This window comes from Amblyomma mixtum, chromosome 10 (assembly GCF_055824585.1).
Source record: "Amblyomma mixtum isolate Tamu chromosome 10, ASM5582458v1, whole genome shotgun sequence".
Classification (NCBI taxonomy): domain Eukaryota; kingdom Metazoa; phylum Arthropoda; class Arachnida; order Ixodida; family Ixodidae; genus Amblyomma; species Amblyomma mixtum.
In genome coordinates this window covers 55,345,492-55,356,912 of record NC_143021.1, presented here as the reverse complement: position 1 = coordinate 55,356,912, position 11,421 = coordinate 55,345,492, and the positions used below count along the sequence as shown (strand labels likewise).

Below are 11,421 nucleotides of genomic sequence, written 5' to 3'. Positions count from 1 at the left end.
AGCATTTTAGGACCTATTCTTTTTCTTTTCTACATCAACGATATTGTAGAAATTTACAGAGCTTGCACAATTGTCATATATGCGGACGATTGCACAGTATCGATATCTAGACAAAACATAGAAGAAATAAAAACAGATGCCAGTTTATTCGGTCACAATCTACAGGAATGGTGCCGAAAAAATAGCCTGATGCTAAATGAATCCGAAACAAAATGTATTCTTTTTCGTGCACCCGCACTCTTAGAACTAAAGGAGTGCAGAGGAGTGCCCAGAACACACTTTGAAGGAGTATTCGCTTGTCCCATATTCCACTCCTTTTTCCAGAATAAAATTACTCCCTCTGGACAAAGAGTGATCCAACACCTACTCAAGGAGTACTGTACTACTCCTGCAATAGAGTACAGGCACTCCTCCGAGGGAGTAAAGCTACCACATTGAAACAGCATCCTACTACTCTTTCAGGTAGAGTTCCAGGACTCCGTTTGTTAGAGTGACTATACTCCTTCAAGGAGTATCAGCCCAGATCTTATTTTACTCCTTCAAAAGGAGTTTCACGTGTTTTCAATGTATCCTACTAATTTTCTTATTTCACATATTCTTCAGAGCAAGTTGGTCATATGTATGTTTTGGAGGATCCACCTGCGCTACATCTACAAAAGAGTAATGAGCAAAAGGGATTATAATTTTTGCTCATACAACTACTTTATGGCTACACTACAGTTTGCACATTAGTATGGTGCTCTGTCTGCGTTGGGAATAACAATGGTTCAAGAAATAATGACACAAATGTACAACACTGATAACTTTTATTTCTCAAGTCATTGCTGTGATTGCTGTGGCTGCCCAAAACACGCTCGGGAGGCACTCGCTAGGATCAAGCCCCATTAGTGTCTCAAGCAGCAGACAAGCCCGCTTTGTTTTTGGGGTGTACTTGACATTAAATGCCAAGAACACTGCCAAAAGCAAAGTAAACCCATCTACCAAATCCACCGCAGTGAGCTGTAAGCGCTCAAAAGAAACTAAGATGCTGGATGATGCCGTAGCTTGCTCGGCTGAGTGAAGGAGCTTTGGCTATGCGTGCATTTCTCCGGGTGCCTGCAAACATGAATGAAAATAATGCAAGTAAGAGTCAATTCCAATGCCCTTTTCATACTATCCTGCATATAACCCCATGAAAAAAAAAGAAAGAATACAACTAAAATGTACTGATCGTGTGTGTCATGTCGCCACTAGTGTCTACCTATATTGTTACCAAGTGCAGACACCTTTCATTGCAAACCTTCATTCAGAGCTACAATTTTATGAAGCCCAATACAATTATCACTATGCTAGTCCTTTCAAAAGCTGTGTGCATGTAAAACAAGCACATATTTACCAAATGAAAATTTTAACATGAGCAACCTCTTCTGCAAGTATCATGATCAGCCTGACTACGCCCACTGCAGGGCAAAGGCCTCTCCCATGTTCTCCAATTAACCCTGTCCTTCGCCAGCTATGTCCACCGTGTTCCTGCAAACCTCCGCCCATGGAACTTTTTGCTGCTTCCTGCTACGTTTGCCTTCTCTTGGAATCCACTCCGTTACCCTTAAGGACCAGCGATTATCTTGCCTTCGTCTTACATGCCCTGCCCAAGCACCCTTTTTTCTCCTGATTTCGACTAGGATGTCTTCAACCCGCGTTTGTTCCCTCACCCACTCCGCCCGCTTCCGATCTCTTAATGTTACACCTATCATTTTTATTTCCATAGCTCGTTGCGTTGTCCTTAACTTAAGCTGAACCCTCTTCGTTAGCCTCCACGTTTCTGCCCCATAGGTGAATACCGATAGGATACAGCTGTTGTATACTTTTCTCTTGAGGGGTATTGAAAACTGCCATTCATGATCTGAGAGAACCTGCCTATATGCACTCCGCCCCATCCATATTCCTCTAGTTATTACCCTTCATGATCCGGATCAGTGGTCACTGCCTGCTCTAAGTAAATGTATTCCCTTATCACTTCCAGTCATTTCTAAAACCACACCTATTGTGCTTGACGGTTTCTTGTCACGTAATACATTGTGCAGTTTAAAATATAGGGTAACCTTATGTATCAGCAGCGCGAACACCACACAGGAAGAGGAAGGAGAAGAAGGTAAAGAGCGCTGAACTTCCAACTTTTATTTGAGCAAAAATTGAACCCGCACTTTTATACACATACCAGGTAAAATCCCACCAGGGGGGTAACCAAGGCGTGCTATCGAATTCGGACCAACACGATGTCCAGGGCATCAAAAAGATAACTACTATCGCACTATACAAAGACTTCCATGAAAAGCACGAATGACATGCGGAAAAAAAAACAAGACAATGTAAAGAACAGGGTTGAGTGTCCGCAAATGGAAAAATGGAAAAACAGGGTTGAGGGCGCGAATTTTGCTAGAACCATGAGAAGGCAAGAACACGGTAAAAAAGTAAAAACAGGGTTGAGTGTGCGCAAATGGAAAAACAGGGTTGAGGGCGCGAATTTTGCTAAAACCATGAGAAGGCAAGAACACCGTAAAAAAGTAAAAACAGGGTTGAGTGTGCGCAAATGGAAAAACAGGGTTGAGGGCGCGAATTTTGCTAAAAGAAGAAAAAAAAACATGAGAAGGCGAGACACGGTAACAACGTAAGCGATGCGAAGGGATGAGCGCCAACAATTAACACGGCTAGAACTAAAATGCAGTGTGCCCCTAAAAGCCAGGTAAAATCAGGTAAAACCAGAGGGAAAGGTGATTTCTTTTTCAGATAATGAGATGGAAGGGGTGCTTACGCAACCTTCTTTGAGCCCTGAGATGTAGGTAGCTTCAATGATTTCGCGTGTTAGTTGGTTTTTATGTTTCTTTAAGACGGTTGCTTTCTTAAAATGAGGAATGCACTTCTTTTGGCTGTCACATACGCTGCAATGGGCGGGCAGGTTCCTCAACGGCGCCCCAGTTAGATCGTTCCTATGTTGCATTAACCTTTCGTTTAAGCATCTTCCTGTTTGGCCTATGTACGCCTTACCGCAAGCTAAAGGTATAGAGTATACAACACCCTCCGCACAAGGCACAAAAGGATCTCGGTGCCCGGTTGTACAGCTACTATTCTTTTTCTTTTTATTAACTTTGTTGCACAGGCTTGACAGGCGCAGAGGGGCTGAAAAGACTACGTCTACGCCTGCTTTTCTGCCAATTTTCTTCAGATTATGCGAGATTTGGTGCAGGTATGGCAGAACGGCGACCTTTTTGTTCCGCTGTCGCGTATCATCCGGGGCTTCACATTCATGCTTCATACTTATCAGGACTTTTTTTGCAACAGACGAAAGGAGAGATTGCGGGTATCCTGATTGCGTCAGCCTCAGCACTTGGATCGAAAAACTGTCCTGCAACCTGTGTTCACAAGATTTTGTGAGTGCGTTCTTAAAAGTTGACTTCACGATGTTCCTTTTTACAAGTTTTGAATGGGCTGAATCGTAGGGTAGGATGGGCTGATTGGCTCTTGGTTCAAATAACCAGCACACATGGTCCTCTCCGAAAAACAACTTTAACTCTAAAAACCGCATGGCGTTTTGTTCTGGGAATTCATGAGTAACTTCAAGAGGTGATATAGTATTAGAAAAAGTGTGGAGGACTTGAGTTGCTTGTGTTTTAAAGGCTTCAGTGTCGCAATCTAAGAGGACCAGGAAGTCATCGACGTACCGGAAAATTTTTAGAACGCTTGAAGACCCAAACCTGTCCTTCAAGGATCTGTCATGCATAGCGAGGAAAAGGTCGCTCAAAATGGGGGCGATGCATGACCCTATACATATGCCTTACTTTTGTATGAATCTCGAACCGTTCCACTCTGCCACTGTTGATTTTAGGTAAGCGCATAGCAATTCAATGAAGCCATCCGCAGAAACGCCACACTGCGGCCTTCCAAAATGAGTGTGGCGTTTCTGCGGATGGCTTCATTGAATTGCTATGCGCTTACCTAAAATCAACAGTGGCAGAGTGGAACGGTTCGAGATTCATACAAAAGCATGGCATATGTATAGGGTCATGCATCGCCCCCATTTTGAGCGACCTTTTCCTCGCTATGCATGACAGATCCCTGAAGGACAAGCTTGAGTCTTCAAGCGTTCTAAAAATTTTCTGGTACGTCGATGACTTCCTGGTCCTCTTAGATTGCGACACTGAAGCCTTTAAAACAGAAGCAACTCAAGTCCTCCACACTTTTTCTAATACTATATCACCTCTTGAAGTTACTCATGAATTCCCAGAACAAAACGCCATGCGGTTTTTAGAGTTAGAGTTGTTTTTCGGAGAGGACCATGTGTGCTGGTTATTTGAACCAAGAGCCAATAAGCCCATCCTACCCTACGATTCAGCCCATTCAAAACATGTAAAAAGGAACATCGTGAAGTCAACTTTTAAGAACGCACTCACAAAATCTTGTGAACACAGGTTGCAGGACAGTTTTTCGAGCCAAGTGCTGAGGCTGACGCAATCAGGATACCCGCAATCTCTCCTTTCGTCTGTTGCAAAAAAAGTCCTGATAAGTATGAAGCATGAATGTGAAGCCCCGGATGATACGTGACAGCGGAACAAAAAGGTCGCCGTTCTGCCATACCTGCACCAAATCTCGCATAATCTGAAGAAAATTGGCAGAAAAGCAGGCGTAGACGTAGTCTTTTCAGCCCCTCTGCGCCTGTCAAGCCTGTGCAACAAAGTTAATAAAAAGAAAAAGAATAGTAGCTGTACAACCAGGCACCGAGATCCTTTTGTGCCTTGTGCGGAGGGTGTTGTATACTCTATACCTTTAGCTTGCGGTAAGGCGTACATAGGCCAAACAGGAAGATGCTTAAACGAAAGGTTAATGAAACATAGGAACGATCTAACTGGGGCGCCGTTGAGGAACCTGCCCGCCCATTGCAGCGTATGTGACAGCCAAAAGAAGTGCATTCCTCATTTTAAGAAAGCAACCGTCTTAAAGAAACATAAAAACCAACTAACATGCGAAATCATTGAAGCTACCTACATCTCAGGGCTCAAAGAAGGTTGCGTAAGCACCCCTTCCATCTCATTATCTGAAAAAGAAATCACCTTTCCCTCTGGTTTTACCTGATTTTACCTGGGTTTTAGGGGCACACTGCATTTTAGTTCTAGCCGTGTTAATTGTTGGCGCTCATCCCTTCGCATCGCTTACGTTGTTACCGTGTCTCGCCTTCTCATGTTTTTTTTTCTTCTTTTAGCAAAATTCGCGCCCTCAACCCTGTTTTTCCATTTTTTCCATTTGCGCACACTCAACCCTGTTTTTTACATTGTCTTTTTTTTTCTGCATGTCATTCGTGCTTTTCATGGAAGTCTTTGTACAGTGTGATAGTAGTTATCATTTTGATGCCCTGGACATCGTGTTGGTCCCAATTCGATAGCACGCCTTGATTACCCCCCTGGTGGGATTTTACCTGGTATGTGTATAAAAGTGCGGGTTCAATTTTTGCTCAAATAAAAGTTGGAAGTTCAGCGCTCTTTACCTTCTTCTCCTTCTTCCTGTGTTGTGTTCGCGCTGCTGATACATATGAATCGCAACCAACTAGCCCGACAGATGGTGTTATTCAGGGTAACCTTGAATCGGGAAAACACTTAAACCAATGACAGTTTTCTTGCTGAAGAGAAATGGCTGTTGCAATTCCTGTTCCTCAGATACCATTAACTGAATTTCATGCTCTAAAATAGTGAAGGAAAAATTCAAAATTTTTCATCTCAAAGAGGCAGACAACAAATTTCAGTTTGGTTTGGGTTGGTTTATGGGGTTTAACATCCCAAAGCGACCCAGGCTATGAGAAACGCCGTAGTGAAGGGCTCCGGAAATTTCGACCACCTGGGGTTCTTTAACGTGCACTGACATCGCACAGTACACGGGCCTCTAGAATTTCTCCTCCAAAGAAATTCCAGCCGCCGCGGCCGGGATCAAACCCGCGTCTTTTGGGTCAGCAGCCGAGCAAATTTCAGTTGCACATTTTGTTTTGTTTTTAATGATGCATAAGGCATTACTATGCACGGATAACCACACAGTATTCGCCTATGACTGCTAAATAATTTGTAATTAAATATCTTCTCTCTCCTGCTTCACTTTTAAAAACTGAGCAATGGCAATGGCATCAAAGGTCAGTATAAGCCAGGGGAGGCATGAGGAAAACTGCAATATAATTGCGGCTTCGTCATTCATTGTGATTCAGACTCTTAAGGCAGGCTGGCTTTAGCATTGTAACTAATTAAAACGATGAAGTAGCGATATCGTAGCTTTTTTGTGCCTTCCATAACCTATACTGAACATTGATGTCATAGCAAATGCTATGCTATTGAAACAGGGAAGAAAAGAAATCTGGTTGTAATTATTTAGCGATTGGAGACGAATACTATGCAACAATTGTATGTATACGAATGCTGGGACTGGGACTGGTGCTGGGACGTCTAATAAGAGCTCAGAAAGACTCGGTTTCAATACGCCAGACCCTCCGCATAACATTACCCTGTGCGAAAATACCCCACCCCACCCTAGCTTAATTTCTGTCCACATGCACCAAGGCTCACTGCACCTGTTATAAATATTGCCCTAAATATTGCAATCAAGCTGCCCATGTATGCATAGACTATCTGTGCATGGAGAAAGAAAGAAGTTGTTAGGAATGTTTCACACCAAAAACAGAAAAAAAGGCAGCCTGTTTCTCAGAAACAGCTAAGAGCATGAAATGGTGTGTCCAAAAAGATTAGGCTGCTTTGTACTTATTTATGACGAGAACTGTCAGAGCTGCGCTTTCAAAAATTCAGGAGCTTTGTGCACAAATGTAGCTTCCGTATGCACGTCTTGCAGCACCAATGCTTCCGAATTGAAACGACCGATGAATATGCACAGGAAAAAGCAAATAGAGAGCGCTTGAATTTAAAAGAAAAGCTACCTTGCACAATCAGAAATTTCGCGACAGAACCTTCCAAACAGTGACGTGTACTGGTTGCGGTATACGGAATATATACCTAGCAAATAAGTGTGCACTTTGTTAACGAGCGGGATTCTTTGGCGGCAATGCTACAGCTCCAATTCCGAAAACCTAACGCTGCAAAAATTGAGTTTTCAAAATACGTGCGAATGCACGATACACTTTTGCACGTATTTAGAACTTTCAGTTGTGAAACACAGACAACGAATCTTGTGTATGTGTCTTCCTTGGCTGGTAAAAAAATTCTTCTATAAGTCTCCAGTTTGCCTGTGTACTCCACAAATTCTAGGATCCCTGTCCGCTACACGTCAAATTTCACTGAAGCGAAAGTAATACAACCGACAGCTGATGATCTGCTAGGGCAACAGGATTTCAAAAGTTTGAGAAGGGCAGTGGGAGTCCAATCCAGGTGGAGTAGTGAAATTTGACTAGTAACAGACAGGGATCCTCCAATCTGTGGAGGACACCGGCAAATTGGAGACTTACGGAGGAATTTTTTTACCCGCCAAGGAACACGCATACACAAGAGAACCACAGAGGACTACGGCTTTTACCAGCCCTTGTCCTGTGCGGTTCTCTCTTGTGTATGCGTCTTTTTTGGCTGGTAAGAAAATTCTTCCATAAGTCTCCAATTTGCCTGTGTCCTCAACAAACCGCAGGATCCCTGTCCACTACTAGTCAAATATTTCAACTCCACCTGGCTTGGACTCCCACCGCCCTTCTCTGTGGAGAAAGGGTGACAGCAGCTGGCAAAGGACAAGGTTAACTGCAGATCAACTGGGGAAGCATTATCCTGCACTGATTTTGACGGCAGGTTCACAAGACAAACAAAATCAACTCGAGGAGCGGGGTGCACATCATGCGACTGAATGTCAATGGCCAGTGAAAATGGCACCAGCACTATGGAATGCACATGCAGAAAACGAGACGCATTTTTTTGTCAACTTTGAGTAGCAGTCTACTGCAATTTTAAAGAGCAAAGCTCTCAAGTATGGCAACACTGGCACTTTTTGTTTTACTGAGGTGAGGGTCGTCGTGAGGGTTGAAGTCCATATTTCTTTTCTATCCACTGTGTTAGTTGCGAGCTATGTTTACCTAATAGGGGCTGGGCATCTAACATCACCGTTATTTCTTTGCAGCAGTTAAAACAATACAGCATACATTTTATAACATGCTTAACGAATTTTTGGGAGCAGCATGCTTTTACCCTTCTACTATTTGTTGCTACTGAATCAGTTTGGCGTTGACAAAAGATCTGTAATAAGGAGTAATTACTCATTGACATCCACTCGAGCACAGCCAAACGGCTACAAAGGAAAGCTATACAGCTTTCACAGAAACTTCGTAGTTAAAGAAAGATTCGTCCTGGTCCGGTGTTCGAACTCAGAACCACCACTTCACTGGAGCAGTCGCTCTATCAATTTGTCCAACCTGGACGGCAAGCTTATGGTAGGGCGAAAGCGAAGTGATCAATAACTCGAGTGGGAACTGTGTTGGTCCAATGTTTTAGGACCCCTAAAACACTGGACAAACTCAGTTCCCGCTTCATGTTACCTCTAAAACATTGGACAAACTGAGTTCCCGCTTCATGTTACAATACTGAGTGACATTTTGGTCTATACACCAGAAATACCGGTAAAGCATCATGATAGAACACAATGTTTTTTAAAGGGATAAAGGAATATGTTCGCCCTTTCAGAGGGCACATATGCATAAGAGGCAACATGTGTGAAATAGTCACTCCACCTGAAGCAGTGTAAATTCCATTATGTTAACAGCAGCAGTCAAAAGCTTCATGAGCGACTATTTCATACAGATCATGTAATTACATTCATGTAATTCAGGATCAGATTCATGTGATTATACAGGGAGGTACTGCTGCTAAGTGCACGTAGAGCTCTGCATGCATTTCTAAACCCGGCTGTGAGTCTATGTCTACGAAATTTTTCTAAATAGGCAGGTAAGGTATGCATCACTGGAAAACAATACCTACCACAAACAGCTGAGGAGAGATAGCACAGCCAAAAGCTGGAAGCACGAATGGCCCAGTAGATACTGGCAGCTGGCAACTGCAAATAAATATGTCAGAGCAACTGTTGTCAGTGGCCGTAACAATGTCATGAATGACAAGAGAAGAAATTGTCTACTGCTTCATAAATTAGAATAAGGTATTCACATAGGAACACAAAAAGCAATGAGATGGCCCATGACAAAAGAAATGAACAGATTGTATGTGATGCACAGATATACGAGGGGGTACCCAAAAGTAACCGGACTTATTTTTGTTTGAACTTATTTGTTCACATTTTCAGCACAGACCTTCAATATCCTTCAAAGTACTCTCCACTTACAATGATACGTTTGTCGAATCTTTCATTTCATTTTTCAAAACATTGTTTAAATTCATCTTTTGTGATGCTTGACAGTCCCTCCGTCGTTTTTTTCTTCACCTCAGCAACATAAGCGAAACGCTTTCCATTCACCTGTCTTTTCATTCTACGAAATAAAGAAAGTAGCACGTGGCAAGGTCGGGTGAGTATGAGGGTTGAGGAACAGAGGTCATGCCATTTTTGGTCCGAATTTGTCGTAGAGACAGGGCTGTGTGAGTAGGGGCATTGCCATGGTGGAAAAACCAGTCACCCGTCTGCCACAAATCAGGCCGCTTCCGTCAAACACTGTTGCCCAATCTTTTCAAAACATCCAAGCAGAAAGCCTGGTTAACTGTCTGACCCTGCGGAACAAATTCTGAATGGACGACTCCTCTCACGTCGAAAAAACAAATCAGCATTGTTTTGAGGTTTGGTTTCACCTGAAGAGCTTTCTTGAGGCGAGGTGAATTTGGAGTTTTCCATTGGCGTGACTGTTGCTTTGATTCAGGATTTAATTCAGGAACACTTGAGTTGTCCCCATAGCATCGTCCTTGAACGTCTTTCTGTATATTTCAAGAGTTTCCGTTCCCCTTTTTCCGAGAAAAAATCAGAATTTCACAGGAGCACACTGTTCACGAAAATCAGCCATTGCAAAAACGACGCTCACACAAAACAGTCGTCACTCTAAAACTCTTACTAAACTAGTCTGACCTCCTTCAGCGACGGCACTCGGCTTACTGACTCTGGAATGTTCGTTCTATGCGCTCCTAGCGGTAAAACGCGGTACCACAGAAGCTGTGCCGAATAAAAAAATTAGTCCGGTTTCTTTTGGGTACCCCCTCGTACATTTCTTCAGTAGATTTACATGACTGTCACAACCGCATAGAAAGATGAGCAGGCTGGAATACCACTATTTTTATGCATGATGAAAAGAGCGTAACTATTCGAATATAGCATGCACAGGATTTAATTATTACTACTAGGGTGCTTTGGAGCAGCACCGAAGGTATTTTTAAATTGAACGTAGCGACCAGTAGACCCGTCTGCTTTGCACAAATGACGAGAGGATGGAAAAGGCATGCATTCATTAGCAAGAAGCACGATATCTCACATCACAGCATGAAACGAAAATTGGTATTGCATTTAACAAATCTGCACAGAAATAAAAACTGCCTAGTGGCAATGCAAGTAAGAGCAAGGGAAAAAAATACCGAAGAAAACTGGTGAGTGTGCTGCAGGGAGGTCTGTGGGTAGGGTCTCGTGCCTGGGAATAGTTCCGAGCGCGGAGAATCGCCGGCAGCACAGCTGGTGGCAGTCAACCAAGAATAAATAAGAGAAAGTGAAAATCAATAACAAACCATCACCGATATAGCGAACGACTTGAAAGCGGGCCGCACAAACGAGGGATATAGCAAAAAGCTTGAAATCATAAATAAGTGCGCAGTTGCATCCCAAACAGTTCTCAAAATCTGAAGGCGAGGAAGCATCGACACCTACACCTCAGGGCAGACGCAAGAACGATCTAACTTTGACATAATACTGTGTCAAATTCTGTTCCATGGGGAAGCACAGATAAAAATTTACAAATGACTAGGCAAGGGATATGCCCCAGCCTTTTACACGCGATCATTGTCCCCGAAAAAATTGTATGACAAATATTAAGGCGTAAGCACTAATCCGACGAGTACACACACTGAGCACTGTCTGTTGGCAGCTGGCCTAGCGCGAGTGCTCTGTCGCGCGGCACTGCCGCTCATCGTCATCTTCTAAGTAGCACAAATCAATCCGACGGTCACCAGCCGCGAGGCAACTCGACCGTTGTCAGTTCCCTTGTCTGTCCGCAGCTGGCCTAGCAAGAGCGCTCTCTAACGTGGCACTGCACGCTCATCATCCTCTCCTACGTAGCACAAATCTATGCTATTGGAATGTAGTAAACATTGTCTGTTGTTTTTCGCAGCGCTAGCAAGCGACCGCATAACTCTGTTGTGATAACTGGTGGCCGCGGCCGACAGCGCGCCTGAATACGTAGTGCGCGGGCCGCGGGCGAACGGACCGTCGTGTGAATCGGCCTTA

At 43.6% G+C, this 11,421-nt stretch overlaps 1 long non-coding RNA gene across 2 annotated transcripts; it reads right to left on the bottom strand.

Annotated features, from left to right (window-relative positions):
* Window positions 1–789: 789 nt before the first annotated feature.
* LOC149325837 (uncharacterized) lies at window positions 790–10,728 on the bottom strand. 2 transcript variants are annotated; one of them, XR_016286174.1, is made up of 3 exons: window positions 10,560–10,728; window positions 8,973–9,048; window positions 790–1,095 (listed from the first exon to the last, which is right to left on the bottom strand). It is a non-coding gene; the product is annotated as an uncharacterized LOC149325837 (long non-coding RNA). The 2 variants fall into 2 exon arrangements; XR_016286173.1 differs by lacking the exon at window positions 10,560–10,728 and having other exon boundaries at window positions 8,973–9,192.
* Between the last annotated feature and the right edge of the window lie 693 nt (window positions 10,729–11,421).